This window comes from Pelobates fuscus, chromosome 7 (assembly GCF_036172605.1).
Source record: "Pelobates fuscus isolate aPelFus1 chromosome 7, aPelFus1.pri, whole genome shotgun sequence".
Classification (NCBI taxonomy): Eukaryota; Metazoa; Chordata; class Amphibia; order Anura; family Pelobatidae; genus Pelobates; species Pelobates fuscus.
In genome coordinates this window covers 193,101,542-193,124,580 of record NC_086323.1, presented here as the reverse complement: position 1 = coordinate 193,124,580, position 23,039 = coordinate 193,101,542, and the positions used below count along the sequence as shown (strand labels likewise).

The following is a 23,039-nucleotide window of genomic DNA, read 5'->3' as shown; positions in this document are numbered from 1 at the left end:
TATAGGAAGTTTGTGCCCAATTATAGTGCCCTGGCCAAGCCCTTTGTATTTATCTTATCCATAAGTACCTTCCCCGCCAAGTAGCCTAGGCCCCAGAGTTTGAGCAGGCATTCAAGCAGTTAAAAAAGGCTCTAGTGGAATGCCCCTGTCTTGGCAGCTCCCAATCTAACTAAACACTTTCTCGTTCATACAGACACTTCTATGTATGGATTGGGAGCAGAACTGAGCAAAGTGGGACCTGACAGGGGAGAACATCTCATGGCTTACATCAGTCACAAGCTGTTACCCAGAGAAATAAGCTACACCTCCATCAAAAAGGAATGTCTGGCCATGGTGTGGGCCCTGAAAAAGTTACAGCCATATTAGTACGGACAGCCAGCCATTCTCCTTGCTCATGGATCACAACCCGTTGGTATGGCTGAACAGTGTGGCAGGCGACAACGCCAGGCTGCTGCTTTTGACTTCACTATACATTAACACCCTGGGAACTTGAGAAGTGATCCGTGAGCACCCCTGGACATCCCCAAGTCGATCCATTAAGGATCAGACTGTGTATGCCGGATTGTGGTTAAGGGGGAGCAGTGTAGCAGAATGCAGAACCCAAATATACTTTTATTCCCGTTGTTCGGCTGTCCGTATACCCCTGTTCATTTACCGAACCCCCTCGCTGTGTGGCCCCTTGTTCGTGCCTTTTAATTATTGACCACCCCTGGCTGTTAACCACAAATTGGTTATTAGTTCAAGTGTTTTCCCTGTGTGGCCACCGTTCATAAAACAGAAAGCATATGTTCTATCAATTGGTGGCCATTTTGTCCCAAACGCGGGCAGTGGTACATGGTTGTTGACAGTGTGGAACTGTTTCGGATATGCGACCTAGGGAAAACCATCCAACTTCCTGAACAGTTAGGAGACATAAACTACCAAACAGGGAGAGCATTCATACCCTACCCTGAGTGATATTTCAGCAAAGTGTGCGCTCAGATCCAAGCAATTCGGTGATATGACTTGTGTGGGGTTCTGAAGTTATTAAAATGCATTTTTGGGGTGTTTTCCAATATTGTATATTTTTCTGTTCCTGAGCAAAAAATTATAGCTTTTTCTCACGCAAGAATCGTTCAGGCACAGAGGATCCTGGGAAGAAAAGCCCTGTATTTTTGACTTACAAACCCGATGCTATGGGCAATGTATAAAAGTCGTGTGTGGCAGGAAAAAAGCCAGTTGTACTCCCAGAACTGTGTGTCGCCCAGTTGCTGGGGAGGAGGTGGGCTATTTCTTTGGCATTTTTCTTGTTCCTGATTATACTCGTGTGGATCCAGCGGAGAAAGGTCCCTGCTAGATCTAGGGCTCCACTACAGAAACATAACCCTAATCTATTGCAATCTGAACAGATCAGGAAATATATCCTCTCCACCATTACTTTAGGGAAAACAAACCCTTTTGAGAACTAGTCTATCCTGATCAGGCCGAATTTGTTCCATCCAGAGAGGCCAAAGACAATACCACCAAAATCATAAATCTCATTCATCATGCACAGACAAAGTCATTATACTGGCGATTGATTCAGAGAAGGCTTTTGACAGAGTGGACTGGTCCTTCCTCCTAAACACTTTGGAGACTCTGGTGTTTGGTCAACGTTTGATTCAGTGGATGCGAGCGATTTACTTTTTTTCCGACCGCTAAACTTAAAACCAACGGCAATTTTTCAGACACATTTCCCATCACTAATGAAACATGCCAAGGCTGTCCCCTATCCCCTCTTCTTTTTATTTTAGTTCTAGAACCCCTGTTACAGGCAATGTGCAAGCAGGCTAAAATTATAGGTATAAAGGAACATTCACAGGAATATAAGGTGTCAGCATTTGCGGAAGACCTTCTGTTCACCATAGAAAACCACAAGAGAGGCCTACCACACCCGATAGCAGAAATTACAAAATACAGCACATACAGTATTCCGTGAGAGTTAGATGATGTAACAAGCAATATGTGCGCATGAAAATATTGTGCCGAACCAAGCATATTAGGTCCGAAAGGCTAAGTTAATCACGATTGTCAGACTCCCGCTGGTGGGCTCTTGATGTCCATTTGCGGGACAAATGACAATACTTACAGCGGTCAGATTGTTAGATTCCAAATGTCCACGAGAACCAAACCGTTTGTAAAAGCGCGGGAACTTCTCCAGAAGTCAGCTACCTTACCACTTTGAACCAGAAGTGGATCACCATTTCGAGAATAGAGCTCCCTTCGAGAATGCGGCTACAGGTAAGGGGATGACCAGTTAAGCGTTCCTGTTGGGGACAAAATAATAGTTTAGTAAAATGCCTATTTACTTTTCATAACCATGTAATCATTATTATTTACTAAATTATTAAAATGACATCTAGATGTCACTCATGAGTACCCCACCCATCGACTAGCTACCTCGTGTAACAAAATGGTGCTGGGAATCTGGGGGAGTATTTTATGATAACAGCAATATCACACCCAGTGGGACGTACATTGAATACATCACCCAACACCGAACCAATTATTAATTTATTATTCTCTGTTAGCTCTGACAATACATATGATGTAATTATGCTTTATAAGGGCATGTCAGCCTCCCGGAATAAACATTCCTCAAGTTTTCATCAACCTGAACCTTGTGTCTGGTGGGATTTACTGGGGGAAGCGTGCACGCATACTTTAATTTGGCCAGGGGCAGACATACAATTATCAAACGGTTGATTTGATCCACAACAGTTCCCTACTTCTGCATGTTGATTCCCCCTGCTGATCACAGCATACCTATAAAAAATAAAAAAAACAGGGGCGGAGCCTAACCTTGAGCCAAAGCGGATGCTATCTCGCATCGCTCCGATCGCAAAACTGAAAAAACTGCGGGTTTTCGGGGGACTCACCCCACAAATGCTTGAATAAACACCGGCATACTCTACGGAGCACACCAAGGGACACCACATGCCGTTTCTACACACCGCTAAAGCAAAACGACAAAAGCGGAGGCCTGGGGCCTACAGATCACCCACAAGCCTAGACCTACCTGCATTAATTGACTGCCTGGACCTCTGGAGGACTCAGACAGTAAGGCTCACCTGCCCACTCCCCTCCATAACCGGACACCAATCATGGGGCGACGGACAGGAAAGACACTCTGGGACCAGAGATATAGGGTCCATGCTCCAGCAGCAGCCACTGACCAAAATGGCGGTGACGGCGAGACCCGAGAATGTGCCTGACTGCTCAGAAGGGACACAACCTGCCCCGACCTCTGAACAGGTACTTCACCCTGCAGGGGACACGGACCTGATTTCGTAACCTGATCACGGAGATAAAAGGCACACTAGCAGCCGATGTGGCAGGGATAAAAGCGGACCTACAAGCTGTAACAGACAGGGTAGCAACATCTGAGGGTGACATCACTGACCTCAAGAGGGGCCTGTCGACCCTATCGGACACTGTCTTCACCCTACAAGCGACGCTACAAGCCCTAGCACTCCACTACACGGCCCTAGACGACAGGTCATGGCGCAATCACCTGAAAATAAGGGGCATACCCGACCCGATCACACCCAAAGAGCTCCCTCACTAAATTCGGAGGATGGTGGCCACAGTGCTTCCACCAAACCAAGCAAAGAAGTTTTCCCTAGATGGGATATACTGACTGCCAATCTCGGGCAAAGCTCAGGCGCCAGTGACAAGAGACGTCATAGTCCGCTGCTCTACAGCACAAGATAAACAATCCCTGCTGACAGCACTACGGGGCAAGTCACCTCTAACATTTGAAGGCTCCTCACTCTCCTTCTACCAAGATCTTACCAGGGCTACTCTGCAATGGAGAAGATCCTTGAATCCTGTAACCAACCGGCTCCGATCGGCCGGAATGGAATATCACTGGAGATCACCCAGGTTCCTGGTAGTGTCGCATGAGGGGACTATACACAAAATATCTACACCGGCCGAAGCTCCACAATTTTTACTGAAACTGGGACTGACTGACCTGAATACGGACCCTGCACAACGAACCAACCCGCAGGCACGAAACCCACAGAAAACTGTCCCCTCCACTTCTGGGAAGATCCCAACCTCCTCACCTGGGACTTGAATACAGAGGATATGGACAGATGCGAAGCTGTAGTCCGAACTCTTTGTGTGTAGTTTAACTGTGCTTAATAATTTTTATATTATGCTTCATTATCCATATTTTAGACTGTTGTATGGCTAGACATAATACATGGATCTGATCTAGCTCAGCTAGTTAAATGGAGCCCATCCACCCGTTGATAGAAGCTCCGGCTTCTAGTAGACAGGGCACTCACCCCTTTAGTACGGGGATTGCACTAACACCCACATCCCCCCCCCCCCCCCCCACTGCCCCTTTGGTTAGGGGTACTTTTAGAATGCTGCTGTACCATTCACCTGACCCTTAGTCACAATAAAATGTACATTAGCTATGCCGCTGTTCTCCTAAAGCTACTATTCTCTCATGTTCCAATGTCAATGTTTGGTTGTCACACTCTTGACCAGTTTGTCATCTCAAGACTTAAGTTGTCACCTGTAATATATCTTACATGCCCCATGTCCCCTCTTTGTTTCTGTACCCAACCATGCGCTGACATAACAAAAAAGAAAATGGTGGTGTGGTCTGTCTTTGCATGCAGCCCAACAATCACTAACAGAACATAACAGGGGCATACAGGATAAAGAATTCATGGCTGTAACGACGTACCATCGTTTTGTCCATTTTGACAATAAATTCTACTTATCTGCACCCTACTTTATGATGTCTGCGGCTTCCTACTTCTAAAACATAACAGTCTGGTAACTCATCACCAGAAGCCATTCTCTAGCTCTCCAATTTATTCTTCTTTACGATTCTTCTCCAGTTTTATCTGCTTATTTTACAGAAGTAAAAAACACGACGCTTGGAAGTTAATTATTGATAAACATACAGCTTTTCACAATAAATTAATAGGTCTGGCAGTCATGTATGTACGTAGTGGGGAATCGCGATGCAGCCTAGAACAAAATCTAACCCCATTCAACCCCCCAGTAACGACAGACCACTTAGTATGGATGAAACAGGCCACAGCATTTATTATCACAAACTAAATTACTGCATTACACATCCATAACTTTATTTATTAAATCTCTTCTTTTCTGTAACCAAAACGTTAGACATAAATAAGCATAAATTAACATATATACATATATAACTCCACACATAGTGTTATACAGTGACCCAACCGTCCTTGCCAATAAACATAGAGTGGTTCCTAATCACCACTCCCTCTCACCTCCCCCCTCGTCATAAAAATCATATCTTTCCAATGCCTGCCATCAGCCGACCTTATCCACGCTCGATGGGCACGAGACCTCAGGCAACCTAAAGTTTAACCTTTGGAGCAGGGGAGGTTTGAGATCTTAAAAACTTGTTCATCATTCCATATACTTAAACGTAACTTCAAACTCAATTGGCAAGGACATACCCCTGCCACAACCCCGCTGTTTTACGCCTAAAATCAGCGGGGGACCCCACCACAACCAGCCATGGCCTGTTCCACCACTTCTCGCAGCGCTAGATGAACATAGGCCTATTCTGACCTCCATAAAGCGCACCCATCCCCTCGAGATAACTAGGCCACATCCGGCCAAACCCTAAGGCGAACTGGAAACCCCCAAGACAAACCTAGAAATCCATCTCGTCCGAATTCCGACGGCAGCGCACCAGGGCACTCACAGTGCTGAGCACACTGCAAACAGGAACGGGCGATAGCCTCAGCCAAGCCCCTGAGAACCTCTGGGAAGAAGCAGAATGCGGAATATGGCCAGATTGAAGAGCACCCAATTCCTAAACCGTTACCGAACCCATGTCATTCCACCCAGAGATGACAAAACCCCTGGTACTCCTAGGAGGCGGGACCGCTGACCCCGTATGAGTTAGAGCCACACCCCTTTCATGTATCCGGTACCAGACCACCGAACCTCCGCTCCTGAAGGCGTAAGATCCAACCACTCGCCCCTGCCTCCTGGCCCAAATTACATACGAGAATCCCACCATTCCCATTCCAGGGGGGGAGGGGGGGCCGTAATCGTGGAGATAAATCCATTCGGAGACCAGCAGGGTGAACCTAAGGAACCCACCACCCTGACTCCCACCATTCGAGCTCTCTGAACCATGGGCGCAGGCACGCCAAGCCTGGCGGCGTCCGTAGCCACCCCCAACCAGAATGAATGCCCCTTGAACTCCCCACCATCCTCATCCAGGAATTCGAGCCTCCAAGCGGAACATCCCAACGAAATGGATGCCGGGGAGAAAACCCATCTCCGAGAATCAAACAGGGGTGAGGAGGCCGGAGAATCCAGGGGACGGAACAGCACTCCCGATGAAAAATAGGCAAATGACGGGACCTTTCACGATCTCCGATCGGAACGGTATATTTCAGACTATCCTGGGAACCCACTACATCATGGTAGGAGCCCAACCATTACCCCGTGCATTCCATCTACCTCAGGAGGATGCAGAAAGTCAACCCACAACATCCAAGAATTGCACAGAGTCTATCGATGAAACAGCCAACCTTAACCAACTTACCCTTCCCAACGACAACAGCCGTCGAGCCTCGAAACCGGAAGGAAGTCCATTCCAATACTTACTCAACTCCACCAAAACACCCTCCCACTTGCCGACGACCGTGACATGAACGGGAAGCCGAGCCCCGCTAATCGCAGAAATCGCCCCCAACGCCCGTAATAGACGGAACCAAACATGTAGATGAGCAGTACAATCCCGGAACCCAAAAGGAAACGTTCCCATCCGTCCCGATCACTCCAACCTTACTGGAGCGGGCCCCACGCCGCCTAAGAGATCGCCCACGGACCAGCTTCAGCAGACCGTTGGACCAAGCGACCACACCTCCACTGTCTTACAAATCGACCCCGTGACACCTCCGCCCGAAGTCCGCTCAATAATGAACAAGACAGAGCATCGGCCATCATATCGGTAATAACCGGACAAAAACCCTGACCAGCCGCCCCTAGACTCAAACAGCGCCGAGTCAGGCGCCGCAACCAGAGTGCCAGAGTACCACCGGGGTATAGGGTACTGTCACATGATAAAGACTGCCAGCACCACCCCACGATGGTCCCCAAGGAAAACCCACCCACCTGTTTGTGAGCCGGGTACCCCATGCCACCAGAAAGGGGAACCTCCACCAACACCAGAGTCCGACAGAGCCAGCGTAATGGGCAAGAGGCAGCACACCACCGAGAGCCCAAATATCCCAAAACCCCCAAACCTGCTGCAGCGGCAAACAGTTGGAAGCCAGCGGAAAGGACTCAGTGGGCCAGATTGCACAAGCCACCGTTAAAGGAGGCCCAGCAGGAACCCCATACAGTCCCAAGGGCAACCCCAACAGGCAAAGCCCAGCGTACCCAGGAGAGCCCACGGGTAGCGCAGCCGAAACCCACAACGCCCCTCCAAACCACCGACGCCTCCTGCCTGACGTCCCAAACCGCAGCCAGGGGCAACCGACGTTCCCCTTACAGGAATCGATCCCACTATCCAGGAGACAATAGCACGCATCCCGACCCACGGAACTCCGAAACTCCAAAACACTATCCCAAGAAAACACTGCGTACATGGGACACTGACGGCCCCACACATAAGCGACATTGGGAGTAAACCGATTCCACAGCCGCCTTTGTCAGCAAGGCCCCAGGGCCCACGCAGCCCACCCACGCAGACCGCTGCGCCGAGCCACCAACTCAAACCCAGCCCCCGGAAGGAATCGACAACCGAGTAAATAAGGAACCAGGCGATATCAACCCGGCTCCTCCATGGGCACCACATCCCAAAGGGGGGACCCGCAGAGCGGACTCCAGGGGCACACTAAACGATTGGGAAGTAAGCTAATCGAGCGTTCTTGGTAAACTGGACCCACACCACCCGAAGGAGCTCTCACATGGACTGAGGGTCCTGCACCGAGAGCACCCACGTCCCCCATCCCGACAAAAAAACGCACCATGCTGAGGCACCAGGCGAGTCCTAAGTAAAACCAGAGGCCGAAGCCCATCCGGCCCCAAGCCAAGAAGGGTCGCACCGCCAACGAAAGTGCAAAACGTACCTCCACCAACCCAGCTCATCCCAGGGACGATATGCGTCCCGAGAGTGTCCCGACCGCAGAACCACGCAGCGCATTCTCGGGGAGCACTCTCCCCGACCATGCTATCCAGAACACAGGGTGCATTTGAATGTGCGCCATGGGGCGTAACCGACCACAGCATGCTCCCCACGACCCTCCCGGAGCCCCTAATGTCCCTCTTAGTCAAGGGTCCCCCGTGGCAGGAGGGAACGTCCCTGCAATAAAAGCCCCTCCCCCCACCTGCTCCCTAGTATTGCGCGCAAGCCAAGCGGGCCATATTAGCTCAACAACGCCCAGAGTCACGCGAACCCGGGACGCTGCAGGAAAGCGCACTTAAACATACGATGCATACTGAAAATTAAGGGGGGGGGGGGAAGCCGTGTCCATGCACCCACCAAGTACTTGGATTCTATTTCAGTTTTTCTTATTTTATTTTTTTTTTACGTTTAATCTTCTTCTTGTATTTGTCATTGTATGCACTTTTTTTTTGTGTAATTTAGTCCATTTGGCAATTTACATTTTATTTCTGTCCTGTAATAATTATAATTATTATTTATTTTTTTGTGTGTGTGTGCAAAGAGGATTAGACTGAATAAAGGAAGGAACAACGTAGGCACGCAAAGCGCTAAAAAGAGGGGGGAAATTTACTCACCGGTTGCAGCCTGGCAATCCAAGCCCGGCACTGCGCTCACAGAAGGCTGAGGCAAAGAAACAGCAGTTCCAGCATCCACAGAAGACATCAGCTGTGATCCAGACGCCACCTGCTGGACCGCTCCATGAACTGCAGCAGTGTCCTGAGAGGGAAGCAGCAGAGAGGACGTGAGCCCACGCCCCAGAGGAGATGGCCAAGGTAAGTGACCTGCATGGGGGGGGGCAGGCCAGGTATAGGGGGCAGGGGAGAACAGAGGGGACCCAGATAGAGCAGGATAGGCGCCAGGGGAGGGAAGGGCAGAAAAGGGGGGGGGGAGAGGAAGGAGGAAGAGGGGGGAGGAAAGGAGGAAGAGAGCTGAAAAGGGGGGGGGAAGAAAAGGAGAGGGGGACGACCCACAGAGCTGAAAGAGGGGGTAGGGGGCAAGAGGAGGACAGTAAGGGATGAGAGGGTCCCGGGGACCCCCTCGCGGAAACCCCATGGGAGAGGGAGGGGACAGGGGAAAGAGCATACCGGGAGCCTTCCTCACCGGCAGAGGAGGCTCCCGACCCACAAGGGAACCCCCCATGCACCCCCAACGGCGGTACCCCGGTACCCCGCGCGGCCCACTCATCACAGGGGCCCAGCGGCAGCCCCACAACCCCGCCGGCTGCGGGGGGACCTGGCACGTTGCCGGGCAGCCGACCTCCGCCCGGAAGTATTCACGGGCCTCCCACCGCCCCTGGACCGCGTTCCAACGCTGGCGGCCGGGGCGGGAGTCAGGGGAACAGGCCAGGCATGTGGAGCCCGCTGGGTAGGCTGCGCACCAGGCCTCCGGGCCGCAGGGCACGCAGCGGAGGAAGGCCTCACCTCAGGCCTTGAGGGAGCAGGGTGCGCAACGCGCGCAGCCGCGGAAGGCCGCAAATCACGGCCACTGGACCCAGGCCGCGTGTCTGGAGCCCCAGACACGCGGTCCTGGTGATGCCTCGGGCCCAGGCTCCTGCTCCTACACCGGGCCCGAGGAGTGGGATCTGGAGAGAAACTGGCAGGTGGACGGGAACGCCTGCCAGTGCTGGTGCGGCCCCCAGGGGCAGGGACCGCATGGGAGGCAGCAGGGGAGACCACAGGGGGTGCTCCAGGGGGAGGCAGGCCGCGGGGGGGCCCACACCGGTATCCATACCTCCAGTAATGTGTGCAAATTGCCTCCACAGGTGCCGGCCACCATCCATGCTGCAGCAGCTCTGAGGGAAGCCAGAAAGCCTCAACCATCAAGCTGTGTAAATCTGCAGGCCCAGGCAAACAGGAGCAGGAGGACAGGAAGGTAATTTACTTCTGTGGTTGGCAAGGTTACATGGTTAGTTAAATAGTTTTGTAGGCTGAAAGGAGACAGATGTCCATCAAGTTCAGCCTTCCTCACATTTGTTTTTTGCGGTTGATCCAAAAGAAGGCACTTCCAATTTTGCAACAAACTAGGAAAATAATTTCTTCTTGACCCCTGAATGGCATTTACATTTATCCTTGGATCAAGAATCAATGAATAATATTGTGACAAAAGCACCTTCGTCACTGGTGTTTGGAGGGGCCTGCTTGCCAGGCTCTTACCCCAGGACTATGGTCCATACGTTACCATGGGTCTTAGGGCTATGGAAAGGCTTGTTCGTGCCTTTCCCGGATATGGTTCGGTATTTGGGGTTGCCGAACAAACTGTCGGAAAAACGGACCACCCACAAGTGGAGTGTGTCCCTCATTTACCACCCAGGAGCTGTGGTTAACCGCAGCTAATTGACGAATGGCTGGGTGGTCGCCGTTCGTATAGCCGAACACGTGGCGGCGACCATCTTGTTTAGTTGAACACGTTTAGCGGTGTTTGGTCGTCGAGTTCATGGAACTCAAATCGGACACGCGATGGCACAAACACCGCTGAACTTTACCTTCTCCAGAATTTCGACACTTCAACGGGAGTCGAACGGCGTTTGACAACTCGAACGCCACTTTGACTTTGGCTATTTGCACAAACGGTCCTGGTCGTGCATTCGAACGGAACGGAACTATTGGAAATAGACTGGCCGCACAGCCAATATCTGTGGAACTGTTTTGGGCAGGAAAGCCAGAGACTTCCATAAACACTTGAACCACATGGCGATTCGACTATGTTCGTGGGATCTGAGCGCTGTTCATCTATATTGAACGCTCAGATCCAAGCTATCTAGGGATATGTCTAATGTGAGGGTTCAGTTCTGTGAAACATAAGTTATTTATTTTAATGTGTTTTGTTGCAGCTGTAACTTAGATATTTTCTGTACCTGGAGATAATTACGTTTCCTACAGCCACTTAAGCTAATTATCTCCAGGATAGAGGGGAGGGATTTTACTGTTTCTGTGGGAGTGTTTCACATTGTCTAATTATTTGATTGGCTACTGTAATTATATTCTAGTCCTCCACAAGGTCCCTGTGGGAGTATCCCTTGCTGGAGGACCTGCATAAAAGGTCAAGCTGTGGCCACCATTAAATAGATCATCTTGCATCTTCATGAAGTTTTGGCTCATGTTTGGGGGATTGGAGAACTATACTCTGGGGATTGCTATAATCACTATACTCCCCAGGGTATAATCACTAAGCTCTGGTAAGAGCGTGTTCCTGTTCCTGCTCTCTGGATTTAAGAAAGGTCTATCTACTGGAAGCTGGATCCTGGTCTTGGGTCCAGGGTGGGTGGAAGACGACGAGACCCCAACCAAGCTGCAGTGGTTCGTGGGCTCTGCGGTGGTTATGATGCCTCGTGGAGTGCTTGGAGCCCTTGGGAAGCACTAGGAGCATCCGTCAACGGAAGGTACCCAGTCGGGTGCCAGCAGTTCCGTTACAATTATGTTTTTGCATGTATGGATCTGGTTGCTGTTTATACATCTGTACAGACTCTGATAAAACCACTTGTTAACACTAAATTTTCTTTCTTCCAGTCTAAACGCATGGCTTTGTGTCCTATGTATAGACATCCTGTTTGTGAATAGATTTCCACACAATGGTTTGTATTGGTTCTGGATATATTCGTATAATATCATATTCCCTCTGAAACTAAGTTTTTCTAAACTAAAGAGGATTAAATGTTTTAACCTTTCTTCATAGCTAAAATCTTCCATTCCTTTTATTAATTTTGTAGCCCGCCTCTGCACTCTTTCCAGTGCCATAATATCCTTCTTTAGAACAGGTGCCTAAAATTGCACAGCATATTTAAGATGTGGTCTCACAAGTGATTTATAAAGAGGAAAAATTATATTCTCATCCCTAGAATCAATGCCCTACTTTATGCATGACAACACCTTACTGGCCTTGGCCACTGCTGATTGACATTGCACATTGTTGACTAGTTTGTTGGCTGTATCAATTCCCAAATCCTTCTCATGTATTGTTATCCCTAATTCACTAGCATTTAGGATATAAGTTGCTTGAGCATTCTTTACCCCGAAGTGCTTAACTTTGCATTTTTCTACATTAAATTTCATCTGCCATTTGAGTACCCAGTTCCCAGTCCATCTAAACCCATCTGCAGTAAAGTAATATCTTCTTCACGTTGTATTATGTTACAGTGTTTTGTGTCATCTGCAAACACTGAAACATGCTTTTTTCAAGCTCTGTCCAGCATGAAAATTTACAATTACTGTAAATTATTTTTAAGCCAACAAGAATTTTCATCTAGACCAATTTCTTTAAGTTTGATGCAGTTCCACACAAAGGATTAGTGTTCAAACACCTTGGCAATATCCAAATAGATCACATCAACTGCAACACTCCGATCCATACTTCTACTTACTTCTTCGTAGATTGTGATTAGGTTTGTTAGTATTGCTTCATAAAACCATGATGATTTTTGCCGATAACCACGTTCTTCCACTCTTACATCATTATACCGATGAATTGCCTGCACAGTTTAGAGCCGACTCATAAGGGCTCTAAACATTGTGAGTGCTCCAATTAATTTTGCTTGTCATTTTAGGTGTCCATATTGCCCTATGATAGTTTTTCATGTTTACACTGCATAGGATATACCAGTTACTGTATATCAAGAATCTCTTACACCATCGCGTGCGCAATCAGCTTATCCATTTTTTTACTTTTTAGTGATAAACCACTTGGGTGATTTGTTTTAGCTACACCGGGTTGTTTGTGTAAAACTTGTTTTATTATATTGGATTTTTGTGCAACCTTTTCCCGCTACATTGTTTTGTGTGTAATGTTTGAAATAGTGTAAATGCAATGTTATATTACAACACTATCATAAAGTGCTGACAACCTAACTTTCTACTATTTTAAAATAAATATGGTGAATATACCTTATTCGCAGATATGAACAAAATCGTAAATGTGAAAATAATAAAGGCTGCGGAATGCAGCCATGGATCATAAGTAAGGACAGTTGTAAAGTGCATGAAAAGTGATGATGTGTGAAGTGTTTGATGTGAAAAAAGTGCCAAATGTTGATGCAATCAACATGAGCGTCTGTGATATAAACAAGTGTGCCATATAACTACCCTATAATACTAGATATCACACATTTAAGACTACGCAGATTAGAGATATCGATATATCTTTTTTGTAAAAATGATTTTTTTATTGGTTATAGTGTAGATAAACTCAGACCTGATAATTGGAAAGAGAGACTCGCAGGTCTCAAGCATTTACATATTTTGTTATACATATGGTGAAACTTCGTAACCATGTGGGAACACAGGCTCCATTACCGTTAGGTCGCTTTTTGTCTCGCAGGCCTCATTCAACATAAAGCATTGTCACAGCAGCTTTGATTCCCAGTCTGTATTAGGTGTTTGGGTTAGCTAAGTGTTATCATGGTTTATCTGGGTTCACAGGTTTAGGGTTCTGCGTGGCATGTGTCTCCCTTCCAGTTTGTCTCTACGTTCTGTTTGTCGTACTAACGTTGTTTCCATTAATGTGTCGCATCTGCCCTCCTATTTCCCTTGACCTTTTCATATGGTTGTTTGATTTTTAATCTGGGTTCATTAATTATCTCAGCCTTACTGCCAAGTTTGTGCGTCTACCCTCATGGGTCGATTAACTTCACATGTGTGGAAGTAACTGGGCCCCCAGTGATTCGTCCGCCCCATCCTACTTCTGAGGGTCTCTGTCTCTATGTTTTGGTCCCCTAGTGGTCCAGGCAGTGGTGTATCCTGGTTTTGTGCTGCCCTAGGCAGGACAAAACTCAAGCGCCCCCCCCCCCGCGCCACCCCCACCCAACCTTTCCCCCCGCCCGCATTCTAAATACACACACACACATTCACTGACAGAAACACACACTAGCTAACAGAAACACACACTCGCTAACAAACACACACACACTAACAGACACACTCACACTCAGTAACAGACACACACTCACTCACTAGCAGACACAAACTAGCAGACACACACACTCACTAACATACACACACACTCACAGGCAAACACACACTAACAGACACACACAGTCAGACACACACACACACTAACAGACACACAAACACACACTAACAGACACAGACACACACACTAACAGACACAGACACACACACTAACAGACACAGACACACACACTAACAGACACAGACACACACACTAACAGACACACACACTAACCGACACACACACACTAACAGACACAGACAGAAACACTAACAGACACACACACTAACCGAAAGACACTAACAGACACAAACACACACACTGACACACACACTAACAGACACACACACACTAACAGACACACACACTAACAGACACAGACACACTAACAGACACAGACACACTAACAGACACAGACACACACTCACCCACCCACATTAACACATTTTTTTTACATTTATTTTTAAAACTTTTTTTTTTATTTTATTATTAACAGATTTTTTTTCGATTTTTTTTTAAATTTATTTTTAACACTTTTTTTTAATTTAACACCCCCCCCCCCAGCCTCCTTACCTTTGGGAATGCTGGGGAGGGGGGGTGTCTCTTCCTCCCTGGTGGTCCAGTGGCTGCTGGGCGATCGGGCGGCACTTCCTGCCTGGCTGGCGGGTGGGCGGGCGGCCGGCGAGGGAGCACTTCCCCTGAGCTGTCTGCTCAGCTCCCTCGCGCGCCTCAGAGTGAGGCTGGGAGCCGGAATATGACGTCATATTCCGGCTCCGGCTTCCCAGCCTCACTCTGCGGCTGGCGAGGGAGCTGAGCAAACAGCTCAGGGGAAGTGCTCCCTCGCCCGCCGGCCGGCCGGCCGCCCACCCGCCAGCCAGGCAGGCAGTGCCGCCCGATCGCCCAGCAGCTCAACCGGCATGTCTGTTAGCCGCAAGGCTAACAAGACATTTGCCTTGGGCATTTGGGGGGCGGCTTTTTTTGCCGCCCCCTGGAAAATGCCGCCCAAGGCAAATGCCTTGTTTGCCTCGCGGCTAATACGCCCCTGGGTCCAGGTGCATGTTTGTTAGTGTTTTAATTCGGTTTGTGTCGATGTTGGCATTTGTAAGTCTGATATAGTGTAGTTTTATTTGTGTGGAACCTTGACATATGATTGTGTGCCGTCACTTTTGGGTTTCCCGCTCGAGGATTCTGACAACGAATATGAGTTCTCCGGGTCTGTCTGGCGATTATGTGTTCCTGTGTTTAGATCAGTGTGCATCTGTATACTATACTATGCAAGTGCTGTTTGCTTAATGTGTTTCCCTTAGGTTTGTTGCATCCTTATGTTTCTTGTAGTGGGTCAAGTCGTTGCGTCTTTCCCTTTCTGGGGCCGTTCCCCCTATGTGCTTCCTCCTTATCCACTTTTGGTTATTTTGGGTTCTCCCCCATCAGGGTCTTCTTTCGTGTCAAGGGTGTGTGGTTATGACGTCCCAATTCGGAACTGGGGGGCTACGGGTAAGACAGGGTGGGTGGGTTGGGTGGGTGCGGGATAGTGGCAGGCCGCCCGCCCTCCCGGCACGCCCGGGTCCTCTGTCCACACCATCTCTCATTTTTCTCAGCTGCGTGTCCTGCTGTGTGTTGTTACCTAAGCGATGTATAGTAGCCATGGCATCCAGAGCTCTGTGTGTTTGTCACTCCTTCCTAGAAGGTCTGCTATTTTAGCTTCTGCTGTTCATATGTCCTCTACTTTGCGTTTCCATTGTTCCGTTGTGGGTGGGTTCTGCTTTTTCCAGTATAGTGGAATTAGGGATTTAGCCGCGTTTAGCATGTGTCTCAGGAGCAATCTTTTGTAGGTGGATATGGGTTGCTCCGTATGGTGTATGAAGGCAGCTTCCATCGTTAGCCATAGGGGGTTATCTAGTATGCTTCCGATTTCCCTTTCGATGCTCTCCCAGTACGGCTTAATTCTATTGCAGTCCCACCAGATGTGTTTCAAGGATCCTGTTTCTTCCTCGCATCTCCAACAGGTGTTCAGGATAGTCGGGATGTATCGGCTGAGCAGGGAAGGTGTGCAATACCAGTGTGTTAGCAGCTTATAGTTTACCTCCTGATAATGGGAGCTAGAAGAGCTCTTGTGTTGCAATATCAGGATTTTCTCCCATTGGTCATCCGAAAAGGTCCTGTCCAACCAGTCCTCCCACTGTTTTTTGTATAAAGTGTTATTCGGTCGGTGTCCCATCAGTAGGTTTCCGTATATTGTGGAGACCCTACCTTCTCATACCACGTTAGGTCTCTGTGGATTGTGGCCCTGTGTGGTAGGTTGTGGTAGTAGTGTTTGAGTTGGGCATAGTGAAATTAGTGCATGAGTGTGTGCGGCCTTCCGTCCATTATTTCTCTTAGTGGTTTCACTTCTGTATTGTTCAGTACCATGTATATAGGTAGACATCCGTCTTGGCTGTCCACCGGCCAAGCAGTCGGTGGAAGACTATCACCCAGGTTTGGGTTGTATGTGATGGGTAACAGCGGGCTTGGTTTCGGTGAAATCTTCTGTTCTTTTCTCAACGTGGTCCAGTGTTTTAGCGTTTGTGTGACGGGCGAGTCCTCTCCTAGTGTCGTCTGCCACATCAGCGTGTGTAGTCTTTTGTCTCTGGTGTCTCTCCAAAGCGTGACCCAACGTTTGTGGGGTGAGTCTATATGTAGTTCCCTGAGTCTCTGTATTACCGTTGCTTGGTGATATCGTTTGATGTCGGGTAGAGCTAATCCTCCCCATCGTCTCGGGAGGCAGAGTTTGTCATAGCTGATCCGTGCCCTCGAGAAGTTCTGTCAGTTGTCTCCTGTTCGCTGTCAGGTCTCTGTAGGTCTGGTCTTGTTGGTCGCACTTGTGAGCAATTTCTAGGTCAGCGATCTGCTGGCTGGTTTCTTTTTTCCGTTGGGTAGCCATGCGAATGAGGTGGCCCCTGATGACACTTTTGTGTGCCTCCCATATCGTCATGTATGATACTCCCTCAGTGGTGTTTTCGGCAAAATTTTGGTTTAGATGGTCTGTGAGTTGTGCCTTCATCACCGTATCCACCAGTAGGGAGTCATTGAGCCTCCACGTGGTTCTAGTTGGTCGGAACATGGGCGATGCCATGGTCACCTGTGCTGTGCTGTGGTCTGACCATGGCGTGGTGAGTGCCCTCTGTAGATATGGGAGTCCCTCTTTCTGCACGAAAACAATCAATTCGGGAGTATCTATTGTGCAGTGTGGAGTAGTAGGTATAGTCCCAACCTTCTGGGTGTAGCGCCCTCCAAGTGTCGACTAGCCACACTGCTTCTTCCTTTGGAGGTGTCTATCCGGGGATCTAGGGGAGCGTTAAGGTCTCCGCCAAATGTGAGGATTCCTTCTGTGAACTAAGATAGCTTTGTCAGTGTATTTCTGCTGAAGCTGGCTTGTCAGGTGTTGGGCGTGTACACCGTAGTGAATGTTTACATTTTTCGGGCTCTCACCCTTAATGAAGAGGAACCTGCCTCCCGCGTCTGTCAATTTATCTGTGAGGGTGAACTGCAGGTGTGCGGCTAGGAAGATCGCAGTTCCCGCCTTGCGCGACGTTGGGCGATTGCTGTAGTAGTTTACTGGGTAGCTCTGGTCTTTTAGTAATGTGTTCGTTTCCAGTCTGAGGTGTGTTTCTTGTAAAAGGGCAATGGAGATGTATTGTCGCTTGAGGCTTCGTAGGAGGTGTGATCTCTTTTCCGGGACGTTGACGCCTTTGACGCCTCTGCAGTTTTGTGACCAGATCACCAGCGGTGACGGGGTATACGCCATGTGTGGTCTCTCGGGGCTTCTGTGGGGGTTCAGTTCTCCAGGTCGGTCACTGAACTGTTGAGTTTAGAGTAGTTCTCTGCCGGTAGGTGGGCCCGAGCATGCCCCAGCGAGCGACCACCTGTGTGGGTGGGTTGGTAGGGATTCAGGGGGGGGGGGGCTTAGGGGAAGTGTGGTGTAGTAGGCGGCAGTGGTGAGGAGTGCTGAAGGATGTGTTGTAGTGTCCGCGCCCCTGGGTGTGACAGTGGTCGGATGGGTCCACTGCCCCAAACCTCGGTTGAGGTGTGCGTGGCGAGTCGGGGGTTTGTGTTAACCCATTATGGGGTGACTCCGTGTAACTGGGCGGACAACCAGTGCCGTACCGGTCTTTATTCCAGGCTAGGCTTCGGCAGTAGCTCCCCCAGTAGGTAGTCTACACGGGTATTGGTTTAGGTAGCGGTCTGGGCCTTTCGGAGTGTACCTCTGCCGTTGTGTCTGGTGAGGTGGTGTGTGTTCTGACTATATGTGTCATGGGAGTCTTCATTCCCACTGTGCTTGTCTAAGAATAGGTGCACAATGCTGTAGTATACGAGTGGCAAATGTATTATGCGTCCTGGGGGGTATTGGGTCGTAGCTAGCTATGGGCTGAGGGTCATGTGGGGTCACTTACAATGCTCCGGTGGTCTGGGGCGTTCTAGGGGGTCTCCTGAATCTCCGAAGTGTTCCCCTTGTGTCATCTGTCCCTGGATCTGGTTGGGTCAGGTGCCTCTACAATTCTCTTTGGCGGGGTTGGCATTCACTTGTGTAGCATATAGTTTAACGTGCAGTGGTATATTTACTAGATATCAACCTCTCTGTTACTCCCTTTATATGGCTTGCATTTCCCTCCACTTCCCTCTTCCCTCCCCCCCCCCCCTTCCCTCCTCCCCACTCATTCGGACTTAATGTGTCTACCCTCATGGCTTTCTCCCAAGGTTGCAGCTTATGTAGCATAAAGCGTGTGATAGCTGGTGGCCCGGGTCCCTTGTGAAGGGGGTAGATAGGTGAGCTTGTGTTTTTTATATACATATATCATATGTTATTTCTCCCACTCCCGCCCTCCTCCTTTTTTCCCCAACTGGCACGCCGGTCTAACACAGCACGACTATCAAAGATCTGATGGATGCCCTACTCCTCCCTGAAGAAGTGGCCATATTGAAGGTAAATGCTCAAGATCTCAAGCTCCTGAAGGAACAACAAGCGGCTGCTGACCCTGAAGAAATACAAAGCTGGAAACAGAAAGGGGCAACCCTTCAAGACGGGTTGTACTCCAACAATCTCAAGTTCCGTTTACCCAAGAGCCTGTATTCAGCAGTGGTCCAGTGGGCCCATGGAGCATCACACTTGTCCAAGACCCTCATGAATTCCCAGATCAATAAATACTATTAAGCACCAGGAATTACCTCCTTGACAGACAGTTGTTGTAGATCCTGCACCATCTTTGCCAAATGTAATCCAGGCAGGATGGAGAAGGCGAAGCATCTAGCTAAACCCCACTATCCCTTCCAAAGAATCCAGATTGACCATATTCAAATGCCAAAGAGTGGTCGGTTTGAATACGCACTAGTCATAGTGGACATGTTCTCAGGATGGCCAGGGGCCTACCCAGTCACTAACATGACAGCCAAAACCACAGCTAAACGCCTGCTCACCGAAGTAATCTGCAGATTTTTGGTCCCTGAAGTAATAGAAAGTGACCAGGGACCGGCCTTTACTGCATCAGTAGCGAAAGAAATCTGGGCAGCACTGGGGGTGACCCTTGCATTCCACACACCCTATCACCCACAGAGTAGTGGCAAAGTAGAGTGCATGAATGGCACTTTAAAAGTCAGAATGTTGAAAATTGCCCAAGAAACTTACCTGTCTTGACCAGAGAGTCTCACCATTGCTCTATTTAGTGTCAGGTACACACCGAGAGGGAGGTTTGCCCTGTCCCCTTATAAGATACTGTTTGGGTCAGCACCCAGACTCGGTTGCTACTTCCCCCAACAGCTCCAACTCCACTCTGATGTATTGGTTGACTATGTAACTGCTCTCTCTCGAGCGTTGACCAAAATCCATGCACAGGTGTTTTCTTCCATTCCAGATCCAGAGTCTGACACAGGCACCCATCGATTGCTTCCTGGTGATAGGGTTCTGGTTAAGAAATTTGTGAGGAAACACTCTCTTGAGCCAAGATATGATGGTCCCTTCCAAGTCCTCCTAATCACAGCTACTTCCGTTAAATTGGCCGGGAAGAGCACCTGGATACACGCTTCCCACTGCAAGAAGGTTCCAGCCCCAGAGGAGGTGGACTGTCCTAAGCCATGATCATCCTGTGCATCATTTCACTACTAGGCCTGATAAGGCCCCAGCAAGTTACTAAAGATGATAATGTATTTACATTTTGGTATAACTCTACTAACACACATGTGGCCACATTTGCATTTGACTATTGTGATATTGTCAGCTGTCCATTCCCACAATCACTGATACAAACAGTATACAAGGATATACCCTGCATAAAAGACCCATACATATATGTGTTACAGATGATTATTGGAGACATGACTGTGGTTACTGGACGGCGGTGGGTTGGAACGCAGGACCAGCTTGAGGCTACAAGCCACAGAGTGCCCTAGACCGGAAAGACAAAAATGGGGAGTCTTTATTACGCAGAATGACTTTACAAAAGCCGGGAGGGGCAACCCCAATGAAACTTACCCTAAACATAGAAAATCCTAGCCCCGGCGATGCTGGCCGGTGCTCCTATAATAAACAAGGAAGTTTCTATCTTCAGGACATGTATCAGTCACCCGAGTGGGTAGCTTCCCGACATGTGATCACTAACCCTCTTAAACCCCACATTCAGACCTTTAAGGACATGGTAGCCATAGCAAACCTGATGTTTGAAGACACTATGGCTACAGAGACAGGATTCTTTGACACTAACCTATGGCTGGAATGGATGAGATATAATGCTAACAAACACAATAGAACTAATTGCTATGTCTGTGGTGGAGCTAGACCCCACCTGGGTACTGTTCCTTTAACTCTACCCCCTGACATAGAGGTGTGTTTTCTGAGTCTCTTCACTAACTGCAAGACTAATCAATCAGTGTGTGAATTATGGAAAAAGGAATATTCCATTATTATTATTATTTTTATTATTATTATGTTATTTATATAGCGCCATCAAATTCCACAGCGCTTTACAATGGGTGGTCGAACAGACATGTAGTTGTAACCAGAAGAGTTGGACACACAGGAACAGAGGGGTTGAGGGCCCTGCTCAATGAGCTTACATGCTAGAGGAAGTGTGGTAAAATGACACAAAAGGTAAGGATAGTATTAGACTAGTGACAATAGCTCCCGACTGATTCCTCTTCTGCAACTAACAGTTTAAGTGATACGCTTTTATGAAGAAGTGGGTTTTTAACTATTTTTTTTAAGCAGTGGAGACTGGGTGAGCATCTAATGGAGGAGAGAAGCGAGTACCACAGGAGGTGAGCATCAGAGGTGGGACTAAGAACCCCAAACCGGATCAGGGTATTACCATATATCCAGGGAACTATACCTGCTACGGCATATACGGAGGGAAAGGCAGGTTTCTAAGCAATTTCACTTATAGCAAAGTTCAAGCTGTCTTACTACAAAATCAGATTCGATCCCTTGGGGACATATATTGGTTGTGAGGGGACATGCAACTTAGGACAAAGTTGGAAGGCCTATTGTGGGGAGAATGCACCCTCGACCAAGTCATTATGCCAATACACATCATATCCAAAAGTCACCAAGATGTACTCGACACGTCACACTCACACATCAGGACAAGAAGAAGCATCCCTGTAAAAGGCAGTTTCGACCCCCATGTATATATATAGATGCCATTGGGGTGCCAAGGGGTTGTGCCAGACGAATTCATAGCAAGAGACTTCGGTGCAGAAGGGTTTGAATCCATTCTCCCGATCATCACTGCCAATAAGAATCTGAATTGGATTAATTACATATATTATAACCAGCAACGGTTTGTAAATTATATAAGAGATGCCCTCCAAGGGATACCTGAGCAATTACAAGCAACGTCCCAGATGACCTTCCAGAATAGGATGGCCCTAGACATGATCCTAGCAGAAAAAGGGGGAGTGTAACGGATCGCCTGGTACCCCGACTTGGTACCTCCGTTAATGGATGCTCCTAGTGCTTCCTGAGGACTCCAAGCACTCTGGCAGACACCACAATCACCGAATCCGAGAAACCTTTTAAATTCTCCCAAGCATATGAATGCTGTAGACCATTGAATAGGAACCATACGAATAGGCTTGTACTCCTAGCAGTCAACTGGAACAGCATGCAATAAATCCTTCCCCCAATAATGAGACGACACATCACTTTGAGGGTAAAACAGGAACTCTGGACTGGCTCATCCAGCCTGGCTTTTATTCACAAACAGGTACATACAGGACACTCCCAGGGGGAGGATGATATTGACCAATCACATGGATGTACCTCCCACACATTTCCTCCCCTTAGATTAACACTTAACCCAATTATACAGTACACACTTTTCCCCAATTCCTGGATGTACCCCAAAAACAGGGGGTACACCTTTAAATCCCTTATTCAGGGGGGAAACATATCCAAAATTCAAGTCATTCGGATGAACAGTTCGGCAGATATGGGTTTCCAAAGATTTGACCGACCGCATGGGTAAAGTATCCGAAAACAGTTCCATGCATTTTGGCCCTGCGGTCGGTCACAAACAAGGGAATGAAAACAGACGAATTGCCTGTGTTATAGAGCCTGGAGAGGGTTTGAATGAATTCCCTTGTTTGTGGGGTTCTTTCTACCGAACGGCGGGTCATTCGGTAGTTTCCATACGAATTTCTGGAAGTATGGAGGTCTCAGCGGTGTTTGCCTAGTCAAGTGTCCGATTTTAGTTCCAGACACTCGACGGCAAAACACCGCTGTTCGGTAGTTTAAGATGGCCGCCGCCACGTGTTTGTTTCCCGAATGGCGGCCACCCAGAGGACAAAGAATACATTACACTGATTGCCAATTACCCGTTTGCAACATTGTTGCAAACTGTAATTGGAGGCACACTTA

At 48.5% G+C, this 23,039-nt stretch overlaps 1 protein-coding gene across 4 annotated transcripts in view; it reads right to left on the bottom strand.

Annotated features, from left to right (window-relative positions):
* The window catches only part of LOC134568424 (oocyte zinc finger protein XlCOF7.1-like), a 206,941-nt gene that overhangs the window by 10,808 nt on the left and 173,094 nt on the right, over positions 1–23,039 (bottom strand). The window contains exon 1 of one of the 4 annotated variants that reach the window (XM_063427008.1): positions 2,108–2,208. The exons of the other annotated variants lie outside the window; for them this stretch is intronic. The gene's annotated coding sequence lies outside the window, so the exon portion shown is untranslated. Of the gene's footprint in view, positions 1–2,107; positions 2,209–23,039 lie in introns of those variants that run through there. 4 annotated transcript variants of the gene reach the window in all.